Genomic DNA, 12,135 nt, shown 5'->3' with positions numbered 1-12,135 from the left:
AGCAATATCATCCACATATCTATAGTAAAAAGGAAGATGGAAAGGAAGGCGTGTTATAGCTTTTTCTTCTAAATCTTGTAACACAATATCCGCGCATATAGGGGAAAGCAGGGACCCCATAGGAGTGCCGAAAATCTGTTTATGCACAATCCCGTTAAATTTAAAAAAGGTTGAATTTAAAACTAATCTTAGACCAATTAAAAATTCGAAATATGGAATCCTGATTTTATTTTGCAACAAATGCCACCGTTTTGCGATCCCTCCAATTATGAGATCTATTGGGACGTTCGTAAATAGAGAAACCACATCGAGCGGAATAAGTTTTGAATGATCTTCAACATATAAATTGTTCAATTTATCAACTAGTTCAAAACTGTTGCATATGTGGCTCTTAGAATGCGGTAAATTATCATATAAATAATTATGGAGAAAAGTCGCAAACTTATGGAGCAGACTGTTGATGGATGAAACTATGATTCTTAACGGGCAGTCTACTTTGTGAATTTTCGACAAACCATACGCTCATGGCAACACTCCATCGCTAACCAAAAGCGATCTCTTAGTACAAGCAGAAATATAATCTTTCTGTTTCCACCTCTTCAAAAGGGTGTTGAGGTCGTTAAAAATTTTTTTTAGTTGGATCACTTTTAACTATCGTGTAGGTTTCAGTATCGCTCAATAAATCGCTCATCTTTGTTAAATAAGTATCTCTGTCGAGTATGACAGTGGCATTGCCCTTGTCCGCTTTAGTAACAATCAATTCAGGATGATCAGCCAAAAAAACTTTAGTGGTCTTCGTTAATTTCAAAATATTTCGATCAAAATCAGAAGCGATGGTAGAAGGAATGGCAAGGTACTCCTTCAAGCAATGTACAGCATGATTTCTGATATGATGGGATACCTCTGGATCTAGTCTTTTTACATTACACTCAATGTATTTAATAAAATCGAATATAATCTGATGTGAGATATTAAAATTCGGTAGACTAAATTTCTCTCCTAATTGTAAAAGACATTGTACCTCCAAAGAAATGTCAACCGATGACAGATTGAGAAATCACTTATTGTTAACCGAATTTAAAAAAAAATCAGAGGAAGAAAGAATGAAAGTACTGGGATTGATAGAAATTTTCAAAGGAGAAGCAGGAGGGGAGGAAGGGAGGTGGAAAACAAGATGGTGGAGGATCCCATGGGGTTCCCGCTTTCCCCTATATGCGCGGATATTGTGTTACAAGATTTAGAAGAAAAAGCTATAGCACGCCTTCCTTTCCATCTTCCTAGTTACTATAGATATGTAGATGATATTGCTTTAATTGCTCCTTCTTCCTTTTCGGAGCTCATACTACAGATTTTTAATTCATTTCATGAGAGACTTCAATTCACTATTGAAATTGCGGATAACAATTGCCTTAATTTTTTAGATGTGTCAATTATCATCAACAATAATCACATTGAATTCGACTGGTATCGGAAGCCCACCTTCTCGGGTCGGTTTTTAAATTTCTTTTCGCAACACCCATTATCACACAAAACAGGTGTCATTATTGGACTTACGGATAAAGTATTTAAGTTATCCCATCCCCGTTATCATGAAAAGAATTTTAATTTTATATTCGACACATTGCTTAAGAATGGTTATCCTGCAGAACTTATCTTTACTACTATTTCGCATAGGATTAAATCTCTCATATATAGTAGTATCGTCAGTTCCTCTCCTCCGGCTTCTCCTTCTTCGTCCTCTCGTTCCTTTTTTGTTATTCCATATATTAATGGTGTTTCTAAACAATTCAAAAATATCGCCGCTAATTTGAACAAATCTTTAGCATTTGTCGTTTTGAATAAATTAAATCGTTTTATTAAAACTTACAAGGATCCTTTGCCAACAGTAAATCATTCTAATGTGGTTTATAAAATCTGTTGTGAAAATTGCACAGCTTCTTATGTAGGGCAGACTAGTAGACAGCTCACTACTAGAGTTAAAGAGCATAAATCGAACATTAACCGGCCCTTTGAATCCCTCTCAGTGGTCTCTCAACACAGGTTAGAGGGGCATGAATTTAAATGGGATGAAGTGAAAATTTTGGATGAAGATCCTTCGTATTTAAAAAGAATCATTTCGGAAATGATCCACATTACACGGCAAAAAAATAGTTTGAATGTTCAGAGTGACACTATTAATTTAGACAAATCTTATCTTCCCATCATAAAGTCTTTTCCTTCAGAATAATTATAGGGCCACGTTTTATACTCGTTCCGTTCCTATATTTCGGTCCCCCCTCCCCCTCCCTTTCATTGGTATGCCTAAGCTTCTTTTCGCACGGCTCAGTGTGTTGCGCCATTCCGCCGGCGACACATCGTTTTCTTATGATTATCGAATTTTGACGATATGTTTCTGCTTGCATTTGACACGCTTTTCCTACACAGTTTGTTGCTCGTATGTAATCTGCGCTTATTTAATCTTTACATCAATTACATTTATGACATTATTTTTGTGCTGTGTTCTTCTACTTGGATTTTGGTTGCGGGAATGCGTGTTGCTCTGCCCTGTTTTATTTTACAGATCCCGGCTTTTCCTCCTTTTGGACATATTATTACTTGCAAAATAAGAAGCATTTTTAATTTTGATAATAAGGCTACCTATCTGAACTTCCAACGCCTGGCTTTTTCCTATAGCCGAGAACAAACTTTTTTCTCCATCTTTTTTTTACACAGCTCCGATCTGTGTTTAGAAGCACAGGTGAGTAACATGCAGCCTCTCAAGCATTACCATAGCTTAACTTATTTTTATATTTGTGAAACAATCATTTATTATGTAAATTTTGATGCGATTGTAATTTCTAATTTTTATTATGTAAATTTTGATTCGACTGTAATCTCTATTTTTATCTTTATACGCTAACAATTTTTCGACGATTCTTTGTTTGATATTGCATTGCGAATTATAATAATAGGTCTTTTGAATTTTTTTGATTATTATGTTTCTTTAAGTAGCATTGAAAAGGATCCAGAGAGGATCGAAACGTTTGCGTTTAATATTGTATTGAATTTTTATATCTAGCGATCATGTACTCCTTCTTTCGCTTAAATATTATTAATTTTGAAATTTAATACACTTTTAAATTATTATCTTTTTGGATATTTGCGTCGCCTATCAACGCTTGTGGTTTGATTGCCTTTTTAATTATTAATTTTTTGAGTCTTATCTATTAAAACCACTTCTAATTAAAGTAATTTTTTCTTTTTAATTATTGCTTATTTCCTACAACTTTTTGTATTGCCAATTGTTCTATTACATCGTCAAAATTAATTTGCTTTGCTAATTCTTGTTCTATAGATAACATGGCGAGTCCCTCTAATCTTTCTTGACTCATACTCAAATAATTCTTTATTACCTCAAATAATTTTTTATTAATTTTAATTTCGAGAAACTACGTTCCGCAGAAGCAACAGATACAGGAGTCGTTAGCATAATTCTTAATGTTACATATATATCAAGATATACATCTTCTAGATGATCCTCGCAAATTTTTTTAAACAGTCAAGAGGTGTACTTCTTGAATACTTCTGAAATAATTCCAGACAAAAACTTTAGCTCATAGAATAGATTGAAACCATCGATATTAGCACTCTCGCCATCTTATAAAAATAGATATATATTATTACAAAAAAATACGGAACGGTTACCCGAAATTTATTTAGACATTGTTAATAATTTACCAAAAATATAATAGTTTTATTTCTTGTACCACATTAGAATTTTTTGTGACTTTGCGCATATGTATATTTATATATTATTATCGACTCGCTCTGACATCTTTATAAAGTAACCTCGTTCTGTCTCGAGGACTAGTCAAATTTTGTCGTTGGATATGATGATCGGTCTCTCTTCACCTTTATGGTCTGCCAATGTTTTCGATGTCTGAAGGTAAGTGGGAATTTTTTAGTGTTCCTTTTATACAGTTTTAACTTTTTGATTTTTTAAATTTAAAAAAATTTTATTTTATTTATTTTTCTACATTTTGTCTTTTTATTTATCCTAATTCATTTAAGTTATTACTTTAATTCAAATTATTGTTCGGTTTGATGTTATTGAAAGATTCGAAATGATTAAATTACAGACATCGTCAAAACGACAATGAGACACCGCATCATTCAGCTGTAACGTATTTTTAGACAGCACACTTATGCTTGACTCCAATTTTGTAATATTTCTATTGTATCATTATTTTGTCCGTTTATATTTGCGTTGAAGATGACCCAAAAATAGGGTCGAAACGTTCGCAATCCACTCACATGTATACTTATTATATGAATATTTTTATATGATTGTTTTTGTACAATAAATAACGGTGTAATAATATCGACACTAGACTCGTATTGCCACTTATACCAATTTACATTTAATTTTATATTATTACAAATTTTTTTTAAATCATCATTTTTATTTTTTAAATCACTAACATTGTGCAGAAAACCAAAAATGTCATTATAATATTTATACTGTTCAAACTTTGATTCTAAAGATACAATAGCGCAATCTATTATTTTCAAAAAATATTCTACTTTAAATAATTGTTCTGCATCGTCTCCAATTTCATCATTACTTTCATAATTATAATTTTTTCTTTTTTTGGAAATGCGCTTTGTTTTAAATTCTGATGGAATATTTAAAATTTTACACAATTTAAAACTACTAGCTATTGCATTTTCGAAACCAGTGTTGCGATAATTTTTAAAAAAAATTAAAAGTTTCAAATGTTCTAAATTTTCCTAAAAATTTGAAAGTGCGGGGCCCCTTTGAGCGCGGGGCCTCTGTCTGAGGCCCAAAAAACCGACCTCTGAGCCGGCCCTGCTTCTACCCAATCCACCTGTCTTGATTCGTGTAATTTTCTACTTAAAATCGCGACATTTGCGGAAATATCTAGACGGATAAATATGGATACATACATTAATGCTCCTATTAATTTTTGATATTACGACTTATCTTTTAGATACGGACACTCATTTTTAATTTTTTCATAGCCTATATCTCTCTATCTAAAGGTATTTTTGAAATTTTGCTATCCTGTAAATTAAATCTATTTAGTAATTTTTTAATATATGTAGACTGATTCATGTAGAAAAATCCTTTTGTGTTCCTTTTAATTTGTTCTCTTAAATAGTAATTTCACCGAGATTGGTTATATTGGATGCTTTATTGAGTATGCATTCAACATATAAGCGACGCGGTAGCGTCGCGACGCCAAGTACATAAAAATAAATAAAAATAAAAGACAGGATCCGAGCATTGAGAGTCACTGCTCTCGACGCGGTGCTACCAAGTAGCTTATCCGGAATCTCACGTCATGTAAACTTTCGATTAAGATATTTTAAAAACTAAAGACGTAATCAAAAATCTAATGACACTTTTATATATAATGTGAATATAAGCTTTCGATTGCGATCAGTTTGAATAAAATCGGTGCAGTCAATCCTGAGAAATGATGATCGAATATCAGAATTGTGACATTTTTCGATCTTCTCCAGGTTCAGATTCACGTACATATGCTCGCACGCACACACGCAAAGCGAGTTTGTCCCTTAAGCGGCATTCACACCGTGCATATACGATTATTGCTTCGATATGTACAATGCTTTAAGAGGATGCTGGAGCAGCGGCCGAACTCCGACAGGTTAGTCGCCGAGGGCGCTAGAGGTTAGCGCCCTCATCTAAACGGAACTAAAATTGTCGGTATTATCGACAAAATTATTGATAATATCAATAATTTTAGTTCTGTCATTACCGATACTAATATTTATTACTTAGAAAGAGCACTTTGTATTGTGTTCAATATGTTGAAATTGGATAACATGTGTATTTACTGCTCTATCATCTCGCACGCGTATCTAAGCGTATTTGAGCGTTAGATAACAGTATAACATAGACGTATGTGTCCTTTATCACATGATTTTGAACACAATTTCACAACATTGCTCATATGGGCTACATGCTTTCCTATATATCTTCCAAAAGGAATAACATTCATAGGAATAACATTCACGCAACTCGATATTATTATGATGTATACTTACATACACTATATATACAGTGATGGGAAAAAGTTCCGGAACGGTTAAATAACTTTTGAACGGTTCAAGATAAAGGGCTAAAATTTATATGAGTTCAATGGGACTATAATATCGGTCATTTAACGACAAAACCCCTCATCCAGCCCCCAATAGGGGGCAGGGGGCGACGGGGGGGCGAATTTTTGTAATGGCACGGGGGGTCGAGTGGCTCATTTGAAAGGGTTTTTCAAGACGAATACAACGGATTTTGGAAAAGTTCGCTACGATTTTTTTTCGCGGACTTATGATGATTTAAAAGTAGTCGGTTGCGACAGCCCACGAACGGACGGGATAAAAATTTCCATGGAATTTTTATCGATTCAAAATTGTCTCAGACGCGCGCGCGCGCGCGCGCGCGTGTGTGTGTGTGTGTGTGTGTGTGTGTGTGTGTGTGTGTGTGTGACTGTGTGTGTGTCCTGCTCTCGGCGTCACCCAGGATCAACGACGTGGACGTAGCAGGAAACTCATCCCTTCGGGGTGTTGGTTTAACGTGAGTAATCCCCTAGCCTCTCACGTGCGTGTGTGTGTGTGTGTGTGTGTGTGTGTGTGTGTGTGTGTGTACGCGCGTGCGTGTGTCACAGCAGAGACAGGGACCCCATAGCTCGTCATTTCCATGGTATTTATTGACTCCAAACCCCCTCTGATGTGTGTGCTTCTGCGTATGTGTTGTGTTTAATGTATTAAGTGCTCAAACTGACTACTTTTAAATCATCATAAGTCCGCGAAAAAAAATCGTAGCGAACTTTTCCAAAATCCGTTGTATTCGTCTTGAAAAACCCTTTCAAATGAGCCGTCACTCGATCCCCCGTGCCATTACAAAAATTCGCACCCCCGTCGCCCCCTGCCCCCCATTGGGGGCTGGATGCGGGGTTTTGTCGTTAAACGATCGATATTATAGTCCCATTGAACTCATATAAATTTTAGCCCTTTATCTTGAACCGTTCAAAAGTTATTTAACCGTTCCGGAACTTTTTCCCATCACTGTATATATATACAGGGTGACTCAAAATAACCCCTGTGTCCCTGAAACGACATATTCTTGAATCAATTCTAAGACGATTTTTCCTTCGGCAAAATTTCGTCCGAAGCTTAGTTTTTGAATTATTAAAGGAAGTAGTTAACGTATGACGGGTCGAATACAAGAGGCAGGCAAGGGTGGCGCGATTCACCGTCAGACGCGGGAGCTTACGCGGGGCGCCTGCTGCGATCAGCTGATCGCTATACATATACAGACACACATGCGAACACATACATTCTCTCTCTGTCTGTCTGTCTGTCTGTCTCTCTCTCTCTCTCTCTCTCTCTCTCTCTCTCTCTCTCTCTCTCTCTCTCTCTCTCTCTCATTCGCTCACTCACCTGTAAATTTTTTTTTTTTTTTTACGAGAGGGGAAAATGCATTTTATGCATACCCACCGGTCGATCCAGTGAGTTATGTGGGACTCGAGTACCAAGTCGAATTACCAACTCGGTACTCCCTACCCACTAAAAACCCCTCTCTTTTCACGAATTTCCTTTAACACACTGTCCCTCTGACTTCCCGAGATCTGTTTTCACATAACGTCAAAAAATAGTTATTATTACCTTGTTCGATGACTTTTGATGTATTGCTGTAATTGCTTGAAGGAGAAATGAATTTTCCGATAGATCGTACGTTCTCAAATTTAACGTAGATATCACGTTGCAAAAGACAAGAAATCCACACTAAATTATTAACTGAAAGTTTTTCTTTTTTCATGAACTGTATTCTTTTATTAAATTTTAACGTAATCACATTTATTTACTCACTCGATGAGACGAGAAATTTACTAATGACTCTATCACTAATCACTATTAATCACTGTCGAATAATAATTGTTGGCGATTAAAAATCACTCGATGAAAGAAACACGCGCGGACACGTTACTACACGACGCGACGACGCGACGACGCGACAATGCGACGATAATTACGACTCGGCGACTGCAAGCAGTTTTTTGTCATGGTAGGTTGCGGTAGGTTAAGGTACTACTGGCGCTATCGAACGCGATCATGTGTTCGATTGAAGAATGCGGTAAACATAATAAACATTTAACATATTAATATTATTATTATCATGAATGTGTGTGATATCCATACATCGTATGATATCTATTTAAAAATTAATTGGATTAAATAAGTGTTTTTAAAATATTTATTACTTTTACTATTATCATATAAAATATTAATATTAAATATTTATTTAACTATTTTATCTATTTATTTATCTATTGCACTTATTTATTTTTAACTATTTATTATCAATGATCGAAAATCGGTCATTGATAATAAATAGTTAAAAATAAATAGATGAAATAGATAAATGAAAACATATTAATTAATCGCGTTTTATTCTCTCTCTCTTTTTCTTGTGTTTTTAATTGCAAAATAAGATACTCCATACGTTAAAAAATTGGTCGCTCTGAAAAGAGCGGATTGTTTTTGATCGCCTTAAAAAGGGCGGATTAATTTTGAACATTTATAATAAATGTTCGAAGTGGCCCCCATCCATTCTAACGCAAGCTCTCATGCGTTTCAATAAATTTTGTTGAATATTTTCCATTACGTCTTCTTCTATGGACCATATGGAATATCGCAATCTTGTTTCTAAATCTTCTACATCTTCAGGGAGCGTTTTGTAGATCGTTTCTTTGCAGTATCCCCAAAGAAAAAAATCCATTGGATTTAAATCCGGGGATCTTGCAGGCCAACGTATCGGACCATATCGGTCCATCCAACGTCCAGGAAACTTGTTGTTTAGAAAATTTGTCACAATCCTGGCATTGTGTGGACCAGCACCGTCTTGTTGAAATATAATTTCTTCTCTTTCCAATAGCGGCACTTCTTCTAGGAAATCTGGTAAATTATTCTCCAATAATTCCAGATATGCTCCGCTGGTTAAAATATCCGAAAGGATAACAGGGCCCAGTATTTCTGTTCCCGTAATTCCAGTCCAGACATTGAGCTTCCAACGAGTCTGAAAATTTCTGACTCGTGTAGCTCTGGGATTTTCTTCGCTCCACAAATGCATGTTATGTGGATTAAATATTCCTTCTCGTGTAAATAGCGATTCATCGCTAAATATTATACGAGAAGGGAATCTAGGATCTCTATCCACGCTCCTGAGAAAATTTTCGCAGAATGTTCTTCCCAGAGGATAATCTTCTGGTCTTAAATGTTGCACGCGGGTATAATGATAAGCGTGCAACTTTTCTTCTCGTAATATCCTCTGTACCGTTGAATATGAGAGATTGTGCTCTCGAGCAATAGTCCGAATACTTGTCTCAGGCTCTTGCTCGACAGCACGAATCACTTCTTCGGTATTCCGCAAATTTCTTGCGGTTCGGTTTCTTCCAACGTTGTGTTTATTCGGGAGAACATTGCCCGTTTCGAATAATCTTTGGGCTGCTCCGAGTATAACATCAGGCATTGGATGTCTCGCCCGATTTGGGTATAATTCGGCGTATCGTCTTGCAGCAACGTAATGCTGCCCGTCGGATGCACCGAGTGACATTATCATGTCGTAATATTCTTCAATCGTATAGCTTGCCATGTTCTCTTAACTCTTCTTCTAATAATCGAGCGATTATTGATTTCAATATCGATCGTCTCTCCGTATTTATACGATCTTCGCGGGGGTCCATGCCCCCTCCGCGCCTCCCGCGACGAATCCGCGACCCGCGTGTCGCGGGTCGCGTGTCGCGTGTCGCGGGTCGCGGATTCGTCGCGGGAGGCGCGGAGGGGGCATGGACCCCCGCGAGGATCGTATAAATACGGAGAGACGATCGATATTGAAATCAATAATCGCTCGATTATTAGAAGAAGAGTTAAGAGAACATGGCAAGCTATACGATTGAAGAATAATACGACATGATAATGTCACTCGGTGCATCCGACGGGCAGCATTACGTTGCTGCAAGACGATACGCCGAATTATACCCAAATCGGGCGAGACATCCAATGCCTGATGTTATACTCGGAGCAGCCCAAAGATTATTCGAAACGGGCAACGTTCTCCCGAATAAACACAACGTTGGAAGAAACCGAACCGCAAGAAATTTGCGGAATACCGAAGAAGTGATTCGTGCTGTCGAGCAAGAGCCTGAGACAAGTATTCGGACTATTGCTCGAGAGCACAATCTCTCATATTCAACGGTACAGAGGATATTACGAGAAGAAAAGTTGCACGCTTATCATTATACCCGCGTGCAACATTTAAGACCAGAAGATTATCCTCTGAGAAGAACATTCTGCGAAAATTTTCTCAGGAGCGTGGATAGAGATCCTAGATTCCCTTCTCGTATAATATTTAGCGATGAATCGCTATTTACACGAGAAGGAATATTTAATCCACATAACATGCATTTGTGGAGCGAAGAAAATCCCAGAGCTACACGAGTCAGAAATTTTCAGACTCGTTGGAAGCTCAATGTCTGGACTGGAATTACGGGAACAGAAATACTGGGCCCTGTTATCTTCCCGGATATTTTAACCAGCACAGCATATCTGGAATTATTGGAGAATAATTTACCAGATTTCCTAGAAGAAGTGCCGCTATTGGAAAGAGAAGAAATTATATTTCAACAAGACGGTGCTGGTCCACACAATGCCAGGATTGTGACAAATTTTCTAAACAACAAGTTTCCTGGACGTTGGATGGACCGATATGGTCCGATACGTTGGCCTGCAAGATCCCCGGATTTAAATCCAATGGATTTTTTTCTTTGGGGATACTGCAAAGAAACGATCTACAAAACGCTCCCTGAAGATGTAGAAGATTTAGAAACAAGATTGCGATATTCCATATGGTCCATAGAAGAAGACGTAATGGAAAATATTCAACAAAATTTATTGAAACGCATGAGAGCTTGCGTTAGAATGGATGGGGGCCACTTCGAACATTTATTATAAATGTTCAAAATTAATCCGCCCTTTTTAAGGCGATCAAAAACAATCCGCTCTTTTCAGAGCGACCAATTTTTTAACGTATGGAGTATCTTATTTTGCAATTAAAAACACAAGAAAAAGAGAGAGAGAATAAAACGCGATTAATTAATATGTTTTCATTTATCTATTTCATCTATTTATTTTTAACTATTTATTATCAATGACCGATTTTCGATCATTGATAATAAATAGTTAAAAATAAATAAGTGCAATAGATAAATAAATAGATAAAATAGTTAAATAAATATTTAATATTAATATTTTATATGATAATAGTAAAAGTAATAAATATTTTAAAAACACTTATTTAATCTAATTAATTTTTAAATAGATATCATACGATGTATGGATATCACACACATTCATGATAATAATAATATTAATATGTTAAATGTTTATTATGTTTACCGCATTCTTCAATCGAACACATGATCGCGTTCGATAGCGCCAGTAGTACCTTAACCTACCGCAACCTACCATGACAAAAAACTGCTTGCAGTCGCCGAGTCGTAATTATCGTCGCATTGTCGCGTCGTCGCGTCGTCGCGTCGTGTAGTAACGTGTCCGCGCGTGTTTCTTTCATCGAGTGATTTTTAATCGCCAACAATTATTATTCGACAGTGATTAATAGTGATTAGTGATAGAGTCATTAGTAAATTTCTCGTCTCATCGAGTGAGTAAATAAATGTGATTACGTTAAAATTTAATAAAAGAATACAGTTCATGAAAAAAGAAAAACTTTCAGTTAATAATTTAGTGTGGATTTCTTGTCTTTTGCAACGTGATATCTACGTTAAATTTGAGAACGTACGATCTATCGGAAAATTCATTTCTCCTTCAAGCAATTACAGCAATACATCAAAAGTCATCGAACAAGGTAATAATAACTATTTTTTGACGTTATGTGAAAACAGATCTCGGGAAGTCAGAGGGACAGTGTGTTAAAGGAAATTCGTGAAAAGAGAGGGGTTTTTAGTGGGTAGGGAGTACCGAGTTGGTAATTCGACTTGGTACTCGAGTCCCACATAACTCACTGGATCGACCGGTGGGTATGCATAAAATGCA

Source organism: Camponotus vicinus, unplaced genomic scaffold (genome assembly GCF_025532165.1).
Source record: "Camponotus vicinus isolate PSW18456_S1 unplaced genomic scaffold, iyCamVici1.0 SCAF_8, whole genome shotgun sequence".
Classification (NCBI taxonomy): Eukaryota; Metazoa; Arthropoda; class Insecta; order Hymenoptera; family Formicidae; genus Camponotus; species Camponotus vicinus.
Note: the sequence above shows the minus strand (reverse complement) of the source record.